The following is a 7,689-nucleotide window of genomic DNA, read 5'->3' as shown; positions in this document are numbered from 1 at the left end:
AAATATTATTACTTCACTTTAATTTAACTTACAAATAAAGAGATCAACATTTATATGACGTTGGTAAAAGCTGCAAAGTAAACTGACCTTCCCTTTGTGTGAAGGCAATTTATTGCATCTCTGAAAATGAAAAATATGTATTTGTTGATATGTAAAGCCAAGGAAAAAAGCCACGATAAAATAAAGGGGAAGAAGTGGGGTGTCTATGTACTCCAGTTTTGGCCAGCCATGTGGCCAAAGATGGAGAAATTCATAATTTTGTCTCCATTAGTGGCCACCTTCTAAAAACCTCACTTCAGAAACATATGGCGACTAAATAACTTTAGTTTCACTTAGACAATATATTCTTCATGTAGTATTAACATAAACTACCAAACAATAAGCAAAGATTTAAAAAATAAAAACGAAATCCTCACCCGCTCGCCTTAGCCTTTTTGTTAAGATCTTAACAATTTCACCCTCAACTAAAAAGAATTACTTGGTGCATCGAAGTGAAGTTTGACACATTAAAGCTGCCAACGGTATCAGTGTCTCTAATATTCAATATTTTAAATACTGTACATCACAGAGTAATTTGTTTGTCCATGCCTTAGTTATAAATATTTGAAGGCCCAAATGGCCACAAAGGAGTCGGTGGCCACAACCGGGTCACTTGCCCTACTACTAAATTTGAAAATTTATTCATGATAGATATTACGTATATTTGATTTTATATGTTATTAAAAAAATATTCGTGTTATAAGTTAGTAATATAAAGTAGTGAAAAGTTCGTAAATACCAAAAACATTAAATATACATTAATGTAACATGATGACATAACAATACATGAGCTCCCTTTTTTATGCATTATTAATAAAATCTATTTTTTATATTAAATATTGTTTGATATAATATCTATGTCAGTACCCTATGTCTATGAACAATATGAAAACAAAAGAAACAATTATTTAACCACAGAGTATGTATGCGAATACAAATACTTGTTTATGTATGAGTGTGTGAAATACATGGTAAAATGTGTTATGTTGTATTTCACGGAATACAGAAAACTAGTTTTTCTATTCCGTGTTTTATTTATTGATTTAATGTACTACATAAGCATTATTATTGAAAAATATTAGCATTCTGCACTTCTCCTAAACACTATTCTCCTGCAGCCGCGTAATTTTCGTAAAAAGGGGTCTAAAGTTTATTAATATAACATAGATAACGAGTCCGCAAGGCAGCAAGGGTAGTGGCGGGCGACCCCATGGCAAGACCTGACATGAAAAACCCACATTTTGGTGTAGATCCCCAGAAATATGCGTGGTTTTAAAATTAGACACACCAACATATGTTCAAATTATTGTATACTAGCGACCCGCCCCGGCTTCGCACGAGGGGAGATTAATTTTTTAAGTTCTCTAAAAAAAAAATTTGGGTATGTTTTTTTATAGGTGTTTTATTCGTGTTATATTTCTTTGTTTCGTACCTGCTTAACTCTTTTATTTCTGTTTTTAATTTTAACGACTCTTTACCTTAATGCTTCTGTGGCGACACTCTGATAAGTGACAGATGACAGAAGTCGCACATAGACTATCAACGAGCAAATCAACGGATAACGTCATAAATATCCCGCATCGCACATATGAAGTTTACATGCGAATTAACACGGATAGAAAATCCCAACGAATGACAGTTAGGCAGAAAGTCCGCCAGGCTGATCACCTCGCCTGGTCGGAGGATCCTCCTTTTCTTAGGGAACTTTACTCGCTGTTCCCTAAAGTGGTGACCCCGACGTAATTGAAAGCAACCTTCACGGAGCAGATCAGCACCGTCATCCTCATCGCCATATCCCTCACCCATCACTTCTCCTCTGAGCGGTAATCAAATCGCAGCCAACCAGCATCCTCGGCCTAATCAGGGACCAACACACGCTACATCGAAGATATGCAGCCTGGTTTTTCCCTACGGCCACATTAGCGTCAGGGCACAGCACTTTCCGCACACGGTCGGAGGACGTCTTCCCTCCCGTCAACGCAGACGCCAGCCACTACGCACCTACATCGCAGCATCTATTCCCCGACTCACCGTGGGACACTGCGAGCTTCACTACTACCGACTCACTGGAGTATCACCCTGCACCGCGCACCCGACTCACTGGGCATTCAGCGGCACAGTTCCGACTCACTGGGACTAGGGACATTTTACACTGGCTCTGGCACCGCTCATCTCAAGCATCGACAGCCGTCTCAACAGGATCGACCTCCGGTCTTGGGGGGGAGTGATGTGGCGACACTCTGACAAGTGACAGATGACAGAAGTCGCACATAGACTATCGACGAGCAAATCAACGGATGACGTCATAAATATCCTGCATCGCACATATGAAGTTTACATGCGAATTAACACGGATAGAAAATCCCAACGAATAACAGTTGGACAGTAAGCCCGCCAGGCACGATCACCTCGCCTGGTCGGAGGATCCTCCTTTTCTTAGGGAACTTTACTCGCTGTTCCCTAAACTTCACTATTTAAACTTCACTATTCGCGAGTGAGTCGCCGGCAACCTGCTTCATTTCATAGATGTGCTGTTTCGTCGAGCGACACAATTCGGCCGGCGGCCATCATTCATTTTAAAATGTATCAATTACAATTTTAAATTCGTAATAACTCCACAAATATCACTACCACGAAAAATCCTATCTATTTTCCAGAATAAAATATAGCCTAAGTATACGGTTTCGGAAGAATCCCTCTAAGCAATGGTAAAAGAAATTTTAAAATCGGTCCAATAGTTTTTGAGCCTATTCAATACAAACATACAAAAATACAAAGGTTTCCTCTTTATAATATTAATATAGATAATAACTTTAATTTTCAAACTAAAACATAAACAAACTAAAGTTATTATTATGTTATCGGTTTAGGGAACAATGAGTTAAGTTCCCTAAGGTTAAAAGAACCCTCCGACAAGGCAAAGCGATCATGCCTGGCGGGCTTTCAGCCCAACTGTTGTTCGTTGTGATTTTCTATCCATGTTTATTCGCATGTAAACTTCGCATGTGCGATGCAGGATATTTATGACGTCATCCGTTGATTTGCTCGTCGATAGTCTATGTGCGACTTCTGTCATATGTCACTTGTCAATGTGTCGCCACAACGTCATCCGTTGATTTGTTCGCCGATAGTCTATGTATGTGCGACTTCTGTCATCTGTCTCTGGCATTGTCATTTTCGTCAATATCAGTATATAATTTACTGCTACTATTTATACATGAAGTAGCATGTAGCAGTAAATTACTGGTCGGAATCAAGGTCGGAATTACTTGAGAACGCGAGCTCAGTAGTGGTTCAATAGAGGGATCTCCTTAATTATAAAGGTGCTCCCACACCGCAGTTATATAAAGGTGCTCCCACACAGCGGTTATATAACGTTATACAACAATGTGTAACAATAACATTTGTGTTTAAACAAAAACGCGGCCTTATAATTTGTTTTTCCGCGTCCATGGAAATTGACGCGGAGCGGGGCGGAGAGGAGCTTAGCGGTGCACGAATTGACCAATCACTATGCTCGAAATCTCCGCACCGCTTCAATGGAAACAGCATGAGCGGGGCGGAGCAGAGCTGAGCGGATATTCATACAAATATATAGCGAGACGATGCGGTGCGGAGGACAGCGGGGCGGTGCTGTGCGGAGGACAGCGGGGCGGTGCGGAGCAGCGCGGTGCGTCAACGTAATGGCGCGTCTGAAGTTAGGCTTTGCGAACTTTTGCGCAGGTACATTCGTGAAGAAAACTATTACTGCAATATTATTTTTTAGAAACCCAATGTACTAATAAAAATTCCCTCATCAGTGACGAAGTACAAATAAACCAAATTTAAAACCAAACTAAACAAACTTAAACACTAAACAAAAACCGACAAAGTGCGAGTCGGACTCGCCCATGATATCTCGTTGAAACCAATTTTCGTTGGTAGTTTCCGTTGAAATCTACAGCATATGTTATTTTTTAGTTTTCTCACTCTCTTATTTTAAAAGTTAGAGGGGGGAGGGACACAAATTTTTCCTCTTTGGAAGCGTCTAACTTTCAAACGATTGATTTTGACGAAAAGTGGTTTTATGAACCTTAATGTCTTTTTTAAAGACCTATATATATATATAGACACCCATCACGGATATGTTAGCTGAAAAAAAATATACATATAATGAGTTCCCTTTAATTTTTTTATTTTTTATTTTTATTCAAAATTCGAATAGCGGTTACCGAAATACATCAATCTACAAAGGTTCAACTATGTAAACCCAACAGTTTCGGAAATAAATTGCTGTGACATACGGACGGACAGACAGACATACATGACGAATCTATACGGGTTCCGTTTTTTGCCATTTGGCTACGGAACCCTAAAAACTAACAAAATACTTAAAAACTTAACAATAACAACAGTAAAAACTAAATATACGAAAAGTTTTGTAACCGACTGTACAAGTAAGACAGGTATAGTGACACTAACACGACGCCAATGCTAACGTGTGACAGAGACATATAACTGAGTACCGAGTATTGCCGAATAAGCACGAAGATTCACGAAGTAACCAAAAAGTGATGTCCAAGTCCAAGTAGCGTGTGTGAGAGTGTTGTTTAATCGTTTTTTTAAAATCGATTACTACGAAACAAATTACATACTTATCAAACAAAAATATATTTATTTTCAATGTTATATTGATGTATAATGGCGCATTTACATTAGTCGGTTAGACCGTATTCGGCTGCAGGCCGTACTCGGTCACCAACTAATATAAACAGGTATTCGTTTGGCCGTATTCGGTTTGGCCGTATTAATTCGGTTTCTGTTAAACCGAATGCGGCCGCCGCCTTCGGTGACCGACCTACGACCGACCTAATGTAAACGCGCCATTAAATTTTCTTAAACAGTCGTTACTCAAATAGTCATTAATGATAATATAATTAATATTCAAGTAAATCATAACTTTCAATTGAGAAAATACTTTCTTTTAGGTTTATTTTCATGTCGAAATATCGTTTATTAAATGACAAAATTAACTATATTTGTAAATCTTATTTCGTTTAATATATTAAAAAAAAAACAATAAACTCTAAATAAAAATGTCGATTGCGATATTTGATCGATAAAGGGTCTATTGTATTTAAACATGGTCAATCTCTCAATATGATTCCAAAAGTATGCTCCGCTCCGCCTCACTTCACTCCGCTGACCATTTTTCACCGCACCTTCTCCGCCTAGCTCCGCGTCAATGGAAACACTGACTACTTTTCACCGCTACTCTCCGCCCCGCTCCGCGTCAATGGAAACGCGGCCTTACAGTGGTTGTAGAGTATGTTACATGCTATTATAAATGTTACACAATGTTGTATAACGTTATATTATTATAACTGCTGTGTGGGAGCACCTTAACATTAGAGACTGATTTAACATTAGTGTTTAAACAAATTATAACGGCGTCGTAATGGTGACGGCATCGTGTGCACGAGCGCTTATGAAAAAGTTATCAATACATAAATTGTAGGATTTTTTTTCTAGTTTAATTTTGTAGATAAATATTTTTTCGTAATGGTGCTCCCACACAGCGGTTATATAACGTTATACAACAATGTGTAACAATAACATTTGTGTTTAAACAAATTATAACAGTGGTTGTAGAGTATGTTACATGCTGTTATAAGGGCCAACTCACACCGAAAGAGCGGCGAAGGGCAGCGGAGCGCAGCGACCCGCTCGGTAGAGAAGGCGCGAGGATTCCCGTGACTGCTCGAGAAGTCGCTGGAATGCGCGAGAAGTCGCGGGACACCGCGCGCCATCTCGAGCCCGCACGCGATGAATTCACGGGTCGTTCTATGCGCAGTTCACTTTCAATAAAACTCGAGGAAACTTGTGTTTATGCAGTGAAAATGAGTATTTTGGATTTAATTATTATTGCACATATAAAAGAAGAGGAAGAGGCCGAAGACATAAGGAGGGAAAGATTTAAAAGAAAAAGAAACTTTTGGGTACACGACGTGTGGAAGAAAAGACATTTGTTTGGCCAATTTCGTACATTTTGCACAAATTTACATCTGTATCCTAGCATTTATTATGACTATTATAAAATGAACTATAACAAATTTGAATTCTCGGGAATTCCCGAGAATTCTCGGGAATTCCCGAGAATGCTCGCGCAGGCGCACGGCTCCGTTTATGGAATTCGCCGGAATTCCTGCGGCTCCGCGGGCATCCGCGCGCCTCGTTCGAGTTTCTCATGCGATAATAGTATTTATAATAATAAAAATTAAGTTAAAATTCTCATGACACTGAAACTGCGCTCCGCTTCGCTGCCCTTCGCCGCTCTTTCGGTGTGAGTTGGCCCTAAGGCCTCGGCCTCGAATTTTGCGGGCAGCGGGGCGGCGGCGGCGGCGGCGCGGGAGCGGGGCGGCGGCGGCGGACCCGTTCTCGAAACTAGCGGGCAGATCGCGCGGCACTACAGCGGTGTAGTGTTGTGTTCGTGGTTGTGTTGTCGAGATATTTGTTTTTATTAGCGAACGAAATCTTTTTGATTCAAATTTATTCCTAACGCTCGATTTACTGTGGGCAAAAGAAGAAGACCTACTATAGGGCAAGGAAAATAAATGGCGAGTTTTATCGAAATTATGAAGAACAGAGACAAAATCCCGACAAATTCTACGACTACACTAGAATGAGTGTAGAAACTTTTGACTTTGTTATATAACTGCTGTGTGGGAGCACCATAAGGCCTCGGCCTCGAATTTTGCGGGCAGCGGGGCGGCGGCGGCGGCGGCGCGGCAGCGGCAGGATCTTATGCGTATAATCAAATGGACCGGTTTTCGAACACAGCGGCGGCGGAGCGGCGCGGGAGCGGGCAACGAGCGGTGCACTCCAGTCAAGCGGTGACCGCCCGCGTTGCGTGTCTGCATTGTAGTATAGTGTTGTGTACCTACATTTTTTTTGTGACGTATCAAAATTTACTAGGACGTGCAAGAGCAAATTATTTCGGCAATCTTTGAGAGGACACCCAAACGGAACAGCAAAGATGTGAACCATAAAAATATAAGAAAAATTAACCAATTATGGGAATAAATAAAAAAAGAACTGAATATTGAAGACTAAAGCAAAAACTGAAATCACTCTTGATAGTTTCAAGAATATAGTCAAAAGTTTCTACACTCATTCTAGTGTAGTCGTAGAATTTGTCGGGATTTTGTCTCTGTTCTTCATAATTTCGATAAAACTCGCCATTTATTTTCCTTGCCCTATAGTAGGTCTTCTTCTTTTGCCCACAGTAAATCGACCGTAAGGCCTCGGCCTCGAATTTTGCGGGCAGCGGGGCGGCGGCGGCGGCGGCGCGGCAGCGGCAGGATCTTTTGCGTATAATCAAATGGACCGGTTTTCGAAAACAGCGGCGCGGGAGCGGCGCGGGAGCGGGCAACGAGCGGTGCACTCCAGTCAAGCGGTGACCGCCCGCGTTGCGCGTCTGCATTGTAGTATAGTGTTGTGTACCTACATTTTTTTTTGTGACGTATCAAAATGTCCTCGGACGTGCAAGAGCAAATGATTTCGGCAATCTTTGAGAGGACACCCATACGGAACAGCAAAGATGTGAACCATAAAAATAAAAGGAAAATTAACCAATTATGGGAAGAAATAAAAAACGAACTGAATATTGAA

Source organism: Spodoptera frugiperda, unplaced genomic scaffold, assembly GCF_023101765.2.
Source record: "Spodoptera frugiperda isolate SF20-4 unplaced genomic scaffold, AGI-APGP_CSIRO_Sfru_2.0 tig00000943_1, whole genome shotgun sequence".
In the NCBI taxonomy this organism is placed as follows: Eukaryota; Metazoa; Arthropoda; class Insecta; order Lepidoptera; family Noctuidae; genus Spodoptera; species Spodoptera frugiperda.
Note: the sequence above shows the minus strand (reverse complement) of the source record.